Genomic DNA, 13281 nt, shown 5'->3' with positions numbered 1-13281 from the left:
ACCGATCACATTCTGAAATCACGAGTCGGTTATAGTGAACTAAGTACTATGCATGAACAAGAACTAGCCCGATCAGCAGTCCGATGGATTACTGATTCTACCACTTTTCCAGACGAAATAGTGGCACAAATGTTTCTGAAATTGCCCCCAGCCGAGCAACGACTGGTGGGTATGTATATGATCCAGCACCTCATTACTCTGTACGAGGGTCAACATTCTGATCCAGGTCCGTTACATGATATCCTGAACGAGTTACTCCAGTATAGATGGAGAGGTCTAGGTACCGATTTAATTAGTGTCATTCTAGAACAGCGTCACAAGTATAGAACGTTTTTGAACCCGCATTTTGTTCATGTCTCACCCCCAGAAAGTAAATCATTCTACATAGACAGACAGAATCCGTTACGAGAAGTCCACCCAGTCCAAGGGGCGGGTGGCGTAATGCAACGAGTGTTTGTATACACTCCAATATCAAAGATGGAACTTCTTGAAATGAAGAAATTAATTCCCTGTCATGACAAAGATCCAGCAGGGTTCCATAGAGAATTAAAAGACATGCTCCGTATGGGAGAATACACGTACCCAGATATCATTAAAATGTTAAAGGTCCTGTTACCCGCAGGGGTGTATGAAAGGTTAAAGGAAAAAGAATGGGAGGTGGGAGAGAAAAAGATCGATTGGGCAGCTCTAGAAGCTGAAGACAAGGCACGAGTACCAGGTACCGGTCTTGGAGATAAATGTAAAGATTTACCAGAATTATTGATTCAAGTTTTACCCAGATTATTGACAACTAGGAAAGAAGACTGGGATGCAATCTCAGCCTGTAAACAGAAGCAAGACGAGGATATTAGTGATTTTTATTCTAGATTTGAAAAATGTTTTAGTATTAATAGTGGTCTCAAGACAAGTAGTGAGTCATACCCTCATCTTTTCGTTACTAAATTAGTCGAGAATTCAAGTCCACAAATTAAAAATCGAGTTTTGAAAGTCGAAAGCACCTGGCAAGCAAATACTCCGTCCCAGATGCTCCAGATGCTCCAGTACCACCAGAATAGAATTAGAGAAGAGCAAGAACACGAAAGAAAACGTATGAAAGACACGAAAATGAAAGTGCTAGTTGCACAATCTGTTCCTCAAGACAGTCAGAAGAGGGGTCCGAATCAAGCCAGTCATCCTGCAGCTCCCGTTAAAGGGAACTGCAATTATTGTAAACAGCCAGGTCATTTTATAAACGAGTGTGCAGTTCTGAAACATAACATAGCTACTGGTAAGACTAAAGAAAGACCACGTCCGCCTAGACAAGAACAAGTTTCACAGATTCCTCAGCTACAGAATGCACAACAGACCGTTACAGTACCGCAGCCCATTGCTGCAACACAGCACGTTACATCACAGATGTACCAGTATGCACAGTCCGAGTATCCAGAGTACCAGTCATATTCATGAAACAGCCTAGAGAGGGAGGTAGGCTTGCCTCTCATCGAGATACCTGTAGATCAAGAAGGTCCCTATGTTCATAGTCAAGTATTAGGGAAAGACAGAAAGTTTTTGATCGATACAGGGGCAAGTAGGACCACAATTAGTCATGCCGAAGTTCCAGGGGCTCCGCTCTCAGGCTCAAGAAATGTTTCCCTTGGATTTTCAGGAAAACCAATAGTTAATGAAATATCTAAGCCAGTTACTCTAGAAGTAGGTCCATTGTCCCGTACTACTGATCTGTTACTTACTAAGTCATGTCCAGAAAATCTATTAGGTATTAAGACACTGAAAGAGTTAGGTGCAGTTATTTGCTGTTCCCCAGAGGGAATACGTCTGTTCCTACGTGACTTTAAGGGTCACTATGTGTTACGAGATTTTGATTCAAGATTGTCTAATGTTCCACAGCATTTATGGGCGCAAGGTCCAACTGATGTAGGTTACATGCAAATCACACCCCATCGTGTGACTCTCAAACCAGGTGTAGTGTTACCCCGAATCAGACAGTACAGATTGCCACCTGAGGCTGTAGCAGCCTTATCCAAAATTATTGACGAGCTCATGGCTCAAGGAGTAGTTGTAGAAACTGACTCCAATGTATGCAATTCTCCGATCATTCCAGTCATGAAACGTACTGATCCGAATGCACCCCCAGTATATCGATTAGTGATTGATTTACGAGAGCTTAATAAATGTATCATTCCTCAGTACCCAGTTGTTCCAGACATCTCTTCCCTGTTAACGGCCATTGATTCCGAAGCCATGTTTTTCACTGTCATAGACCTCAAGAATGCATTTTTTAGTGTTCCAATTCATCCAGACAGCCAGTTTCTTTTTGGATTCTGTTTAAATGGAAGGAGCTATATGTTCACACGCGCTCCTCAAGGTTTCACAGAAAGCCCTAGTATTTACAGTCAAGCACTCAAGAGACAACTGGACAATATTCACATGCCAACTGACACTGCCCTGCTCCAGTATGTCGATGATCTACTGATCACAGCCCGTTCTGAACGTGCTTGCGAGCGAGCATCCCTTACAGTTTTGTATTTTCTAGCCGAGATGGGGCACAAGGTGTCACCTTCGAAGCTTCAATTCTGTGTCCAGCAAGTGGTATACTTAGGACACTTGCTGTCCAAGAGGGGTAGGCAGTTGACACCAGACCGTATCCAGTTAATAGCGAGTCTTCCCCAGCCCAGAACCCAGAAGGAGGTACGTGCCTTTATCGGCCTTACTTCTTATTGTAGACAATGGATTCCCCAGTATGCATTTCTAGCCAAGCCACTGATACAGTTAACGACACAGGAGGCAGCCGTATCGACTGTCCTCCCTTGGACATCTGAACATACACTTAGTTTTAACGAGTTAAAGAAAGCCCTATGTCAAGCTCCAGTTCTAGCTACACCGAACTACAGTAAGCCTTTTTCACTTTTCGTTACTGAACGGGAAGGTACAGCATTATCTGTTCTCACACAAGATCAAGCAGGTCAATACAAGCCCTGTGCTTATTTTTCGAGCACATTAGATCCAGTCGCCCAGGCGTTGCCTGCGTGCCTCAAGTCAGTTGCAGCCACAGCACTAGCTATCAGACAAAGTGATTCCATAGTTTTAGGACACTCCCTGACAGTACAAGTCCCACATTCAGTAGAAGTTCTTCTAAACCGAACACAAACTCAGCACTTGACAATTGCACGTTTAACAGGTTATGAATTGACACTGTTCCAGCCACACATAGAAATTAGACGCTGCAACGTTCTGAATCCTGCTACACTGTTACCATCAGTTAATTCAAATCTAGACCCACATGATTGTGTGGAAGTAGTTAACATTACGACAAAGCCAAGACAAGACCTGACAGACATTCCGTTACCAGATCCTGACCTGACACTTTATGTGGATGGTTCATGTATGAGAACTAGTACAGGAGAACTAGTCGCCGCGTATGCAGTGACTACTGACACTGAAGTTATCAAGACACACCGTATTGACACCCTGTCCGCTCAAGCAGCAGAGCTAGTCGCTCTGACACAAGCCTGTATACATGCCAAGAATCTGAAAGTTAATGTTTACACAGATTCACGTTACGCATTCGGAGTTGTACACGACTTCGGAGTGCTCTGGCAGGAGAGAGGTTTCATGACTTCTCATGGAACCAAGATTCAGCATGGTCTCCTTATTCAAGCCCTGTTAGATGCCATACATTTACCGACATCTATTGCTATCATGAAATGCAAAGCACATACGAAAGTCACTGACATTATTTCCCAAGGTAATGATCTAGCAGACCGCACAGCCAAGCTTACAGCACAGACTCCAGACATTCCGGTTAATATGACACATACTCCAGATCCGATTACATGCATGACAGTTAAGGACCCTACACAAGATGTCATAGATATCCAGTTACATGCTACTCCCGATGAAATCAAGAAATGGTCTGAACAAGGAGGGGTCCAGACAGATCAAGGATGGTTAACGAAGGGTAGAGCCACATGGTTTCTCCCCGATTCTATGGTCCAAGTCATTATCAATACCGCACATAGTCCAGCCCATTTAGGAGAAAAAGCTATGTTAGACAGTATCCAGAACATTTGGTTCAACAAGCATTTAAGAGCTGCAGCCAAGCAGAAAGTCCGTACCTGTATGATATGTTGTCAGTTTAATCCAGGTAAAAGTGTCCCGGTGGAACAAGGTGGTTTCCAGCCCCCTGACCACCCTTTTGAGGTCCTCCAGATGGATTATATTCAGATGGAGCGATGTCGAGGTTTCAAGTATGTCCTTGTAGTTGTATGCGCTTTGTCCAGGTGGACAGAAGCATATCCGGTCCCAGATTACACAGCCGCGACCACTGCCAAGCAGTTGGTTCGTGAATTTTTCCCTAGATACGGACTCCCTAGAGTCGTATATTCTGATAACGGCCAGCCATTCTCATCTGAACTCATGAAACACGTTTCCCTGTTGTTAGGGTACCAGTGGAAGTTTCATTGTGTACGCCATCCAGAAGCAGCTGGACTAGTCGAAAGGCATAATCAGACTCTGAAAATCCGCATTGCAAAAGTCTGTAAGGACAAAGGTGTGGACTGGTTAATAGCTCTGCCAGTTGCTTTATTTTATATGCGTATGGTCGCACATTCCAGATCAGGTCTGTCCCCGTATGAGGTCGTATTCGGCCGCCCCCCTAACATGTGGGGTACTCCTAGACCCCGAAGTATTACCGATGTTTCATGTAATATGCTGACAGATTACCTAGCTTCCTTGATGTCTGCCCTCAACTCATGTCGTTCACAGGTTGCCGCCGCATTTCCAGACAATACCGAGGTGGCACCGCACGAGGTCGTTCCAGGCTCCTTTGTGATGATCAGAAATTTTGACAGATCAAGTCCGCTGGAACCACGTTGGAAGGAGCCACGCCAGGTCCTCTTGACCACCCGAACTGCCGTCAAGTTGGAAGGCAGGAAGGGGTGGGTCCACCTTTCTCATGTAAAACTTTTCAATCCATTGAAATCAGTCTCCAAAAACATTTCCGAGGATTTCCAGGATTCGAAGGACTGCCAGAATATTGCTCTTAAGGACTGTCCCGCACAAGACATTATTACAACCCCTCCCTTGTTAGAGAAAACTCCGCAGCAGGAGTATAAGTTGAAGCTCAGGTCTAGTAAAATAAGTCAGTCAGTTTGATTGTATAAGTCCTCCCCTAGGTGAAACGGTTAAATTGTTTCTGACATGTATAAAATAGACCCCCATAGTGAGAGAGTCAGTCAAAGTTCAATCAAATGTATCGTTTTTCTGAGTTTCATATTATTTCTCAGCATAATGATTTCCTGCACTAGTTACGCACTTTTCCTGTGTTTTCCAGTTCCTCATGTAAATATGTCTACTAATGCTACAGTAGAGCACACGTTTAGTGATCTGCCTCCTCACGAATATTCTTACCGCCTCGCTATGCGCAACAACACATTTATCCGTATGTTACATTATTCACACCAGACCAGCAATGCTACTAATTGTTGGGTGTGTGGTCGACTTCCCCCTTTCCAGACACCAAAGGGAGATCTGCCACTCTTTCCTTATCCATTCTCACACAATGGTTCGTGTGGAGCATGGTCCACGTTAACGTCATCCTCAACAGATATGTCTTTTCTTAACAGTACATGTTTTCCAGACAAGCAAGGTCTCCCCCACAGGACAGGTTTAGATCTAGAAAATGAAGTTTATAATTTAGGTAATTATTCGTCGAATTTCATGGTCCTGAATGTTCAGTCTGATACTACTCCAGACTTACCTGCTATTTCAGTACTACCAGTCAAAGGCGAATTATGTGTCCGTAGTTATGGTTCTGTACACATAGGTCATAGTGAATGTACTACTGTTATCCAATATAGTGACAGTGGGAAATCTATTTTCAAAGCTTCACGTCATTCTTATTTTATTTGTGGTCAAACTGCATATGTCCGTCTGCCCCTCGATTGGGAGGGAACCTGTTACATTGCCTTCCTACTGCCACCTGTTTTCCTAGCCCCACCTGACTATCATAGGAATTCCTTCCTAGTACATACCAGACACAAGAGAAATCTCCCAATTGTCGATTATACTGAAACTGCTGCAGAGCAATTCATTGATATTGATAAAGGTGTGTTCCCTTATTTAGGCACAGTTGTAAACAGTAAGCTAATCCGTAGGTTAACAAGAACCCTTGAAGCAGTAGTAGATGAGACTGCCTCCGCTCTAGGTAACTTAACCGAAGAACAATCTGCTATGAGATTTGTCGTTTTGCAAAATCGTCTCGTCCTTGACGTCATACTGGCCGATAGGGGCGGGGCCTGTAGAGTCATCGGATCTAGTTGCTGCATTTTCATTCCAAATAACGCGCCGTCTGTTTATTCAGCTATAACCAGACTCCATAAGATTGCCCATCTGTTACACCAAGATCCAGGCACCTGGACATGGTCCGGTTGGTTCTGGAATGTAATTTCCGCATGGGGATGGAAAGTCCTGTCCTTTCTAGGTATTGCAGTAGCGATTATATTTAGCTGCTGCCTCTGTATACAATGTGGCCCTGCGATTTGCAGCATGTGTGCTACCTCTTGTATTCCTAGTCCCAAGCCCCGTTCTAAATCCCGTTCCAAGACAATTCGAGACGAGCAAATGGTACTGTATGAAATGATAGATGGTATCATGAAAATTGATGTTTCCTGATGGAAACGTAGTGACAAGGAGGGAATGTGGAAAAGTAAATTTTGCCATGTTCTGTGTCCCTACGCTTCATCCATCATATGTTATGTGTGCATGACCAATATGCATATGTTATTCCCCATGCCTGATTAAAGACGCAATTCCAGTTGTGTCCACCTCTAGTATGCTATTTTCCAGTCCTCGTGAATACTACGAACATCAGGCCTATGTAAAGTAATGTTGCCACGTTTCTTAGTGTGCACGTTATTCCATTATAAAATCCCCGTTTCTAGGCCTCAAAAGGGCCCGGACCCTGGATTCAGCTCCTGTCTCCTGAAAGCCTCGCTGAGGAGCGATACAGCCCCCACCTGTATCCTCGACCCTTCACTTATTTCCTGCCTCGCAGTGCCCGGTGCAGCTTGGCTCTGCCTCTGAGTCTGCCAAAAGTATGTTATAGTTCCAGTTATCAGTTCAGTCCTCCTCCTCTGCATTCCTAAGCTACTGAACTGCATCAATAGTTTCCGTCATTGTCTAGCCTTCTCGTCTCCATGTTAGAGAAATACTGTATTTAATGGTCATTTAATATTCTTCATCACGCACTACATGTAGAATAATGCATGGTCCAGTCTTAGAATCAAGTTAGCTTCTCCCCTCATGACTTCTAGTTTATATCAACATGTTCCCTAAACATCAGATACCAGATAGGGTTTAGGTACATGTCGCTCCGACCCTTCAGACTCTAGTCTCTGCTCCTAGCACAGAGTTCATAGCCCCCAGCTTCTCCTAGTAACACGTCATTGCCAGTTTTCGCGCACCATTAGGTTAGAGGTCCCGGCTCCTTAGGTAGCCCCCTCCAAAGTTTCCGCCCATTCATGACATATTCTGTTACGTTTGCATCACATGTCTATGTATACCCCCAGTTACACCTCTTTTTACTGTTATCTCTCGCGACTGCTACGCGTCACGCCTTCTGCTCCACCCACTGCTACGCCTACTGCAATGTAATGCTATGTGTTTGCGCTATGTATATAAGTCAATGTTTTGTTATTGAATGTTAGCGCGCTCATCCCAGACCCAGCCCCGGCAGCTGCCGGGCCTTATTGTCCTATTCCCATGCAGGTTGTCCTGATCCTGTCCTTATGCTGTAATAAACCTGCAGAAACTCCTACTACCTCGAATCTTGACTCTTATTTTATTGAGCTATCTGTTATGCTATAAGTCTAGTCAAAAATAGGGTATTAATTATTTATTTACCACAGGATAGCCCAGACTAAGTGTAAGTCACAGAATAATCAGTTACACAGCTAATTACATTACTGACCAATAATGTTAAGCATTTTGTAATATTATTATGATTATTATTATTATTACAAAATGCTAATAATATAATAATAGAGGAGAGAAAGGATTTTGGTTGTGTTGGGTTTGTATTTGAGTGATTGTTTGGGAGGGAAAATGTTGACGTAATTTGCTCTGCGCCTCTTTGGGATGGGAAAATGTTTTATTATCAGCCCTATGCATTCGGATTGATGTATTGTGCTATGAATTCTACTTCCTTGGAATAACAACATTAAAATTAATAAACGTATTAAAAAATATAATAATAATAATAATATCAGAAACTTGGATGCTTGAGAGGTGAAAAAAAACCTATTTCATTAACTGCTAACGCTGAAAATTAATTTGTGGAATAATTCCCCTAGAGGGCCATCTTGTGCTTGAAAAGATTATATACCCGGCTGTTCTTGGAGGCATGGGTTTGCCCAGGCTTTGACCAGTGGCTACGCTAGAACTGCCATCTTTTCTTTTTTTTGTAAGGACGCGGACATCTTGCACACATGCCCACACTACTATTCCCATACCCATGCTCCCCCCTGAAGGCCTGCCCAGTAGTACTCCCACATCCAGGGCCGGCTTTAGGGCAGTGTGACTGGTGCGGCCGCACTTGGTGCTGACCTGTTGAGGGGGGCACTGTGACCTCAGGGGGACGCTGTGTTTAGCAATATCTTAAGATAGGAGAGATGAGGGGCACTTGTGCAGGTGGTAGGGAGAAAATCTGAGGAGGCGATCATGGGATGTGGGGGGGGCAAAAATTATTGTCGCACTGGGCGCCACCACGCTAAAGCCGGCCCTGCCCACATCACCCCGGTTAAATGTTAGGAACCTGACATCCTGACCCAGCTGAGGTGAAGTCTAGAGGGGGCAAGTTGTGGGAGGAAGAAAATCAGCAGAGTCATGACACAACCACCGGGGACACAACTCTCCAAAGTAGGGCCACTTGAGGCAAACTGAGTGAAAACAAAACCGCATATGTTCCTCTTCCAACCCCCGTGGTTAACTTACACCAGTGATTGCAGGTGCTGCGCACCGGCACTCACCTTTGAGGACGTTACATTCGTCATCCGACTGAGCCTGAGCAAGAGAGGGAAAGAAAAAAATCAGGGTGCGACACATGAGTAGAAGCTAGATTGCCATAGACAGGGTGAAGTCTGTCTTTTACATGAGACAGGCTCATCAAGCGGGGAGCATAGCTGCACCTCTAAAGATATTTCCAAAGAGGTCAAGTGATTTTTATTGTCTCTGAAAGGAGGTCTCCTCACTAAAGAAAGGACTCTGACAGCAGGAGGGTAAAGTAGTAATACTAATGACCTCTGTCACAACAAAGTAGACCAGGCACTTCCTCGAGCTCAGCTTTAGTAATCTACTACCTGACTCACTATCTGAAAAAGTGGCCTTGCAGTCTTTTTCTGGTAAGTTTTAGGAAGTATTTCCCAAAATTTGAGATTTGAGTTCCACCATCCGCCCCAAGTTGGATACTCAGGGCAAGCCCTCCTCAGATTCACACTACCTCCCACCTGAGCTTATTTTTGGGTCCTCAGAAACATATACCCTACTGCTTAACTTACTAGGTGTGTCACAACGGGAAGCTTTCAAAAGCAAGCGAGTCCCCAGTAATAACCGTCACTTCCGACCTAGACATTTAAATTCCACCTTTAGTTTTGAACCATTATTTTGGAAAGTCCTGCTGGCCAATTGATTGACCTATGTTCCGAGTTTCTGTGTGCTGATCATGTGTGTTTCCATGTTGGAGATCCATGGTGGAGGGAGTTAAGTCTTGCAACGTTACACCAAAGTCTGTCATTGTGGCCTGAAAAGCATACATTTTCATTATGGGTGTGAGAGGGTCATGTGGTTGTCTCCCAGTGTCACTGTATTCCCCTCCTACATTAAGTGTGTTCTTTATCGCATTTTAATTGCATTGCGTGTCCCAGTTTCAGTGTATTCCCTATTCTGTGTTCAGTCTTCATCCAGCCTCACGGTTAGTGCATTCCCAGATCTCTTGTTTAACGAGGCCACTGGGACAGCAGCTTCCTGCGACCTGCCTCATTCACAAAAAATCCATATGCAGCAAAAGTGGCTTCACGCACTCTTTGACCGCGGATGACTTCGAAGATTGACTCCATGTTGCTCAGTTATTTCAATAAAAGTCTTCTATTTTCTATGAAACGGCTATGGAAAAGCAAGTTGTGTTTTTTAAAGAAAGTATAGAGTGCTCTTGGGAGTTTCTTTACTCTCTTTAATTTCCCCTCCTTTCTTCCTCTTTGTGTTGTGGCCTCCATACTCCATGAGCTCACTAGAAGGACACCAAAGGGCAGGCCAAGGTTAGCACCTGCACCCTCCTCTACCCCTAAATGGCATACAGTTTATTTACCAGCAGAACCTCGGATTGGGGTGAGAGTGGATAGGTGATGGTTGAGCATCCATTTGTTTCTTTGGGTACCTGGAGCTTGTGCAAAGATGGAGGCATCAAGGTTTAAGAGAGACGCCTTCGAATAGAGGTCAGGCCCGGACAGTCTCCACATCAAAGGTAGCCTGGACCAGGCTGCAAGTATCCAGGCTTCACCCCACACTGCTGGTGCTCCTGAGTCGTGACAGACCTACGAGGCGACATAAGTTGCAAACCTGCCAACTCTTTGAGCCTAGGAAAGCCTTATGTATGTAGAATATGATATATGATATATATATATATATATAATATATATATATATATATATATAATATATAATATATAATATATAATATATAATAGAATAGAGTATGCAGAACTCAAGTCAATGGGAAGTATGTGTCATTGTCGTGACAGGCAGACTTTCAGTCAAGGGGCCTCATTTATGAAAAGTGACGCATCGCTGCGTGAAAACAGCGATGCGTCACTTTTCATTGCACCCTCCTTGCGACACCAATGATGCGTCATATTTACAGTATGACGCATCATGTCGCAAGGAGTTACAGATACGTCAGTATTTCTGACGTATCTGTAAGCACAAAAGTCACGCATTGCTGGAATGTGTCACAAAAGTGACGCAACTCCAGCAATGCGTCCTTTCACATGGGGAAAGCCCCATGTGAAAGGGCTTGCGTCAGTCTTAAGCCTGCTGTGAGGCAGGCGCAAGATTTTGACGCAACAGCGTCCTAAAAGTGACGCAGTGAAATCTCATAGATTTCACTGCGTCACTATTACGAGGCTTTTTGCGGGGGAACGCCCCCTCCGCACACATTATACCTGACGCAGGTATAATGTAGCGCAGGGGTTTACAAAGTGACGCATCTGCTGAGATGCGTCACTTTGTAAATGTGGTGCAATAAGGCACATTTTTTACTCCACTGGTGCGTCACTAAAAGTGACGCACCAGCGGCGTAAAAGTGACTCAAGGGCTCATAAATGAGGCCCATAGAGTTTAGACAGGGATATGTGTACAAACATCAATAGCTCTGGTCTGGATATGTCACAGACGTCTGGAAATAGGTTTCTGTTCAATGGGTGTGCCACGACAGAGTTTGAGAGAAAGAGATTGTAGAATCTAACCTCACAAGCACAGCTATTTTAGTATCCAGGACCTCAGTCCTGCTGCGCACAGAGCTGAAAGCATGACTTTTCCCCCCAGCTTTAGCCAGGATAATTTCTACCACTTTTAGTTAAGTTACTATAGCGCCCTTTCGGGTAGTAAAGCACTTTACAAGGCCTTGTAATGTGAGGACGAATAACTCAAGGTTTTTTGAAGGTTGGGTATGGCTGTGCAGTCTGTGCAACTTATTTTCAGAAGCGAGACCTATAACACAGTACCGGTTCGTTGGTAAAAAAGAAAACAACAGTTTTCGAACATCCTGCCCTCTGCGTTGACAAGGTCTGAACGCACGATTGCACGCGACCCCCCTGCTTCCTGAGCGGGCTTGATTTGCATGTTCGGCGCAGATGTGAACACGAGCCGTTTCCTGCGTCTCGCGGCCTTTTTCATCGAAAGCTGAACGGCCCCTCACGCGCCGCCAGCCTCTCATCACGTCAGACGCTCTCTCAGGTGAGCCTCTTCTGGCACCTGCTTCTATTGAAGAACCTTTCATTTCAGTCGTTTGTTAGCACTGGGCTCTTTTCTCCCGTTTATTTACGCTTTACATTTCTGCGTTTTGTGTCTGTGCTGTTTGCTTTCAGGCAGCAGGTAGACTTTATTTAAGTAACGAGTGATCCAGCTGTTTTTTTATATAATTCTTTATTGCTTCGTGCTTAGGGGAGCATTTCAGAGCTCTTGCTGGAGTGGGAACCTTTGTAGTGAAAGCTGCGTTGAACAGGTGCACTTCTCATGCTGTTCGGTACAGCCAGCGGCTGGCAGTGCAGCACTGGAAATCAAATCCAGCCCAGCAGCCCTGACAAGAATGTTCAAGCCAGCTGCAGTCTGCGCGCGACTTTGACTAGCATGGTACATGCGTGTGTGATGGCAGCCCACTGAGCTCTAAGAGCAGCCACCTGGAAAATACCAGAGTGGCCGAGGAAATACGAGTGGTAAAGATTGGCATTCAAAAAGAAAACTACGGCTTCCGGTCCTGGATTTCGAATAATCAGGCACTATGGATACTTTTTTTATCTGCCGAGTGTGAACACCTACTAGGTTTCATGGTGGCAAAAGCAGTGCTTACTTTGTAAAAGATACCGGTGCCAAAATCTCGGCTCAGATGCCCACTGCTGGTGCTCCGAGTGAGTCGTCTTGAATGCACCTCCTGCATCTTTAATCCACTACCAGACACTCCCTGCCCCTTTACCTCTCTCTTGCAGGTCCCTGCTTTCTCCCTTTGTGATGATGCCTACTTAATATGTAAACAAATTGAGAGCCAGGGCCCGAATCAGGAGTCCACTGCAGCCTACACCACCCATTGCCCCTGCCAGTGCTGCCAATGGCAGAATCAAACCAGCCGCTAATCATCACTCTCTCATAAGTGTGATAATTCAGACTATTCCAGGCCCCAAAAGCCTTAAGATTAATATGGGCAACAAGTATTAGTCATTTTTAACATATATTGAATTAGTATTAGACAAACAGCCAACCATGTGACAGACAGAAGTGTCGGTGCTGAGCACCGGAAACCACCGGTACAAATTAAGCACTATATGTGACTGTTTTTCTGTTTTTCACTTCAGCGTACTTCCCCCTGTGTTTGTTTTTCTCTCTCTTGCGCTCCAGCAATGTCTGATGAGAAAAAATAAGTGCCAATCCACAGACTGAAAATCAGTTTGTCCCATCAGGAACCACAGGCGCAAATAATCGCTTGGCAAAGGCCATGGTATACATAACCGGGTGTTCTATC

This window comes from Lissotriton helveticus, chromosome 9, assembly GCF_964261635.1.
Source record: "Lissotriton helveticus chromosome 9, aLisHel1.1, whole genome shotgun sequence".
In the NCBI taxonomy this organism is placed as follows: domain Eukaryota; kingdom Metazoa; phylum Chordata; class Amphibia; order Caudata; family Salamandridae; genus Lissotriton; species Lissotriton helveticus.
This window is presented reverse-complemented; position numbering follows the sequence as displayed.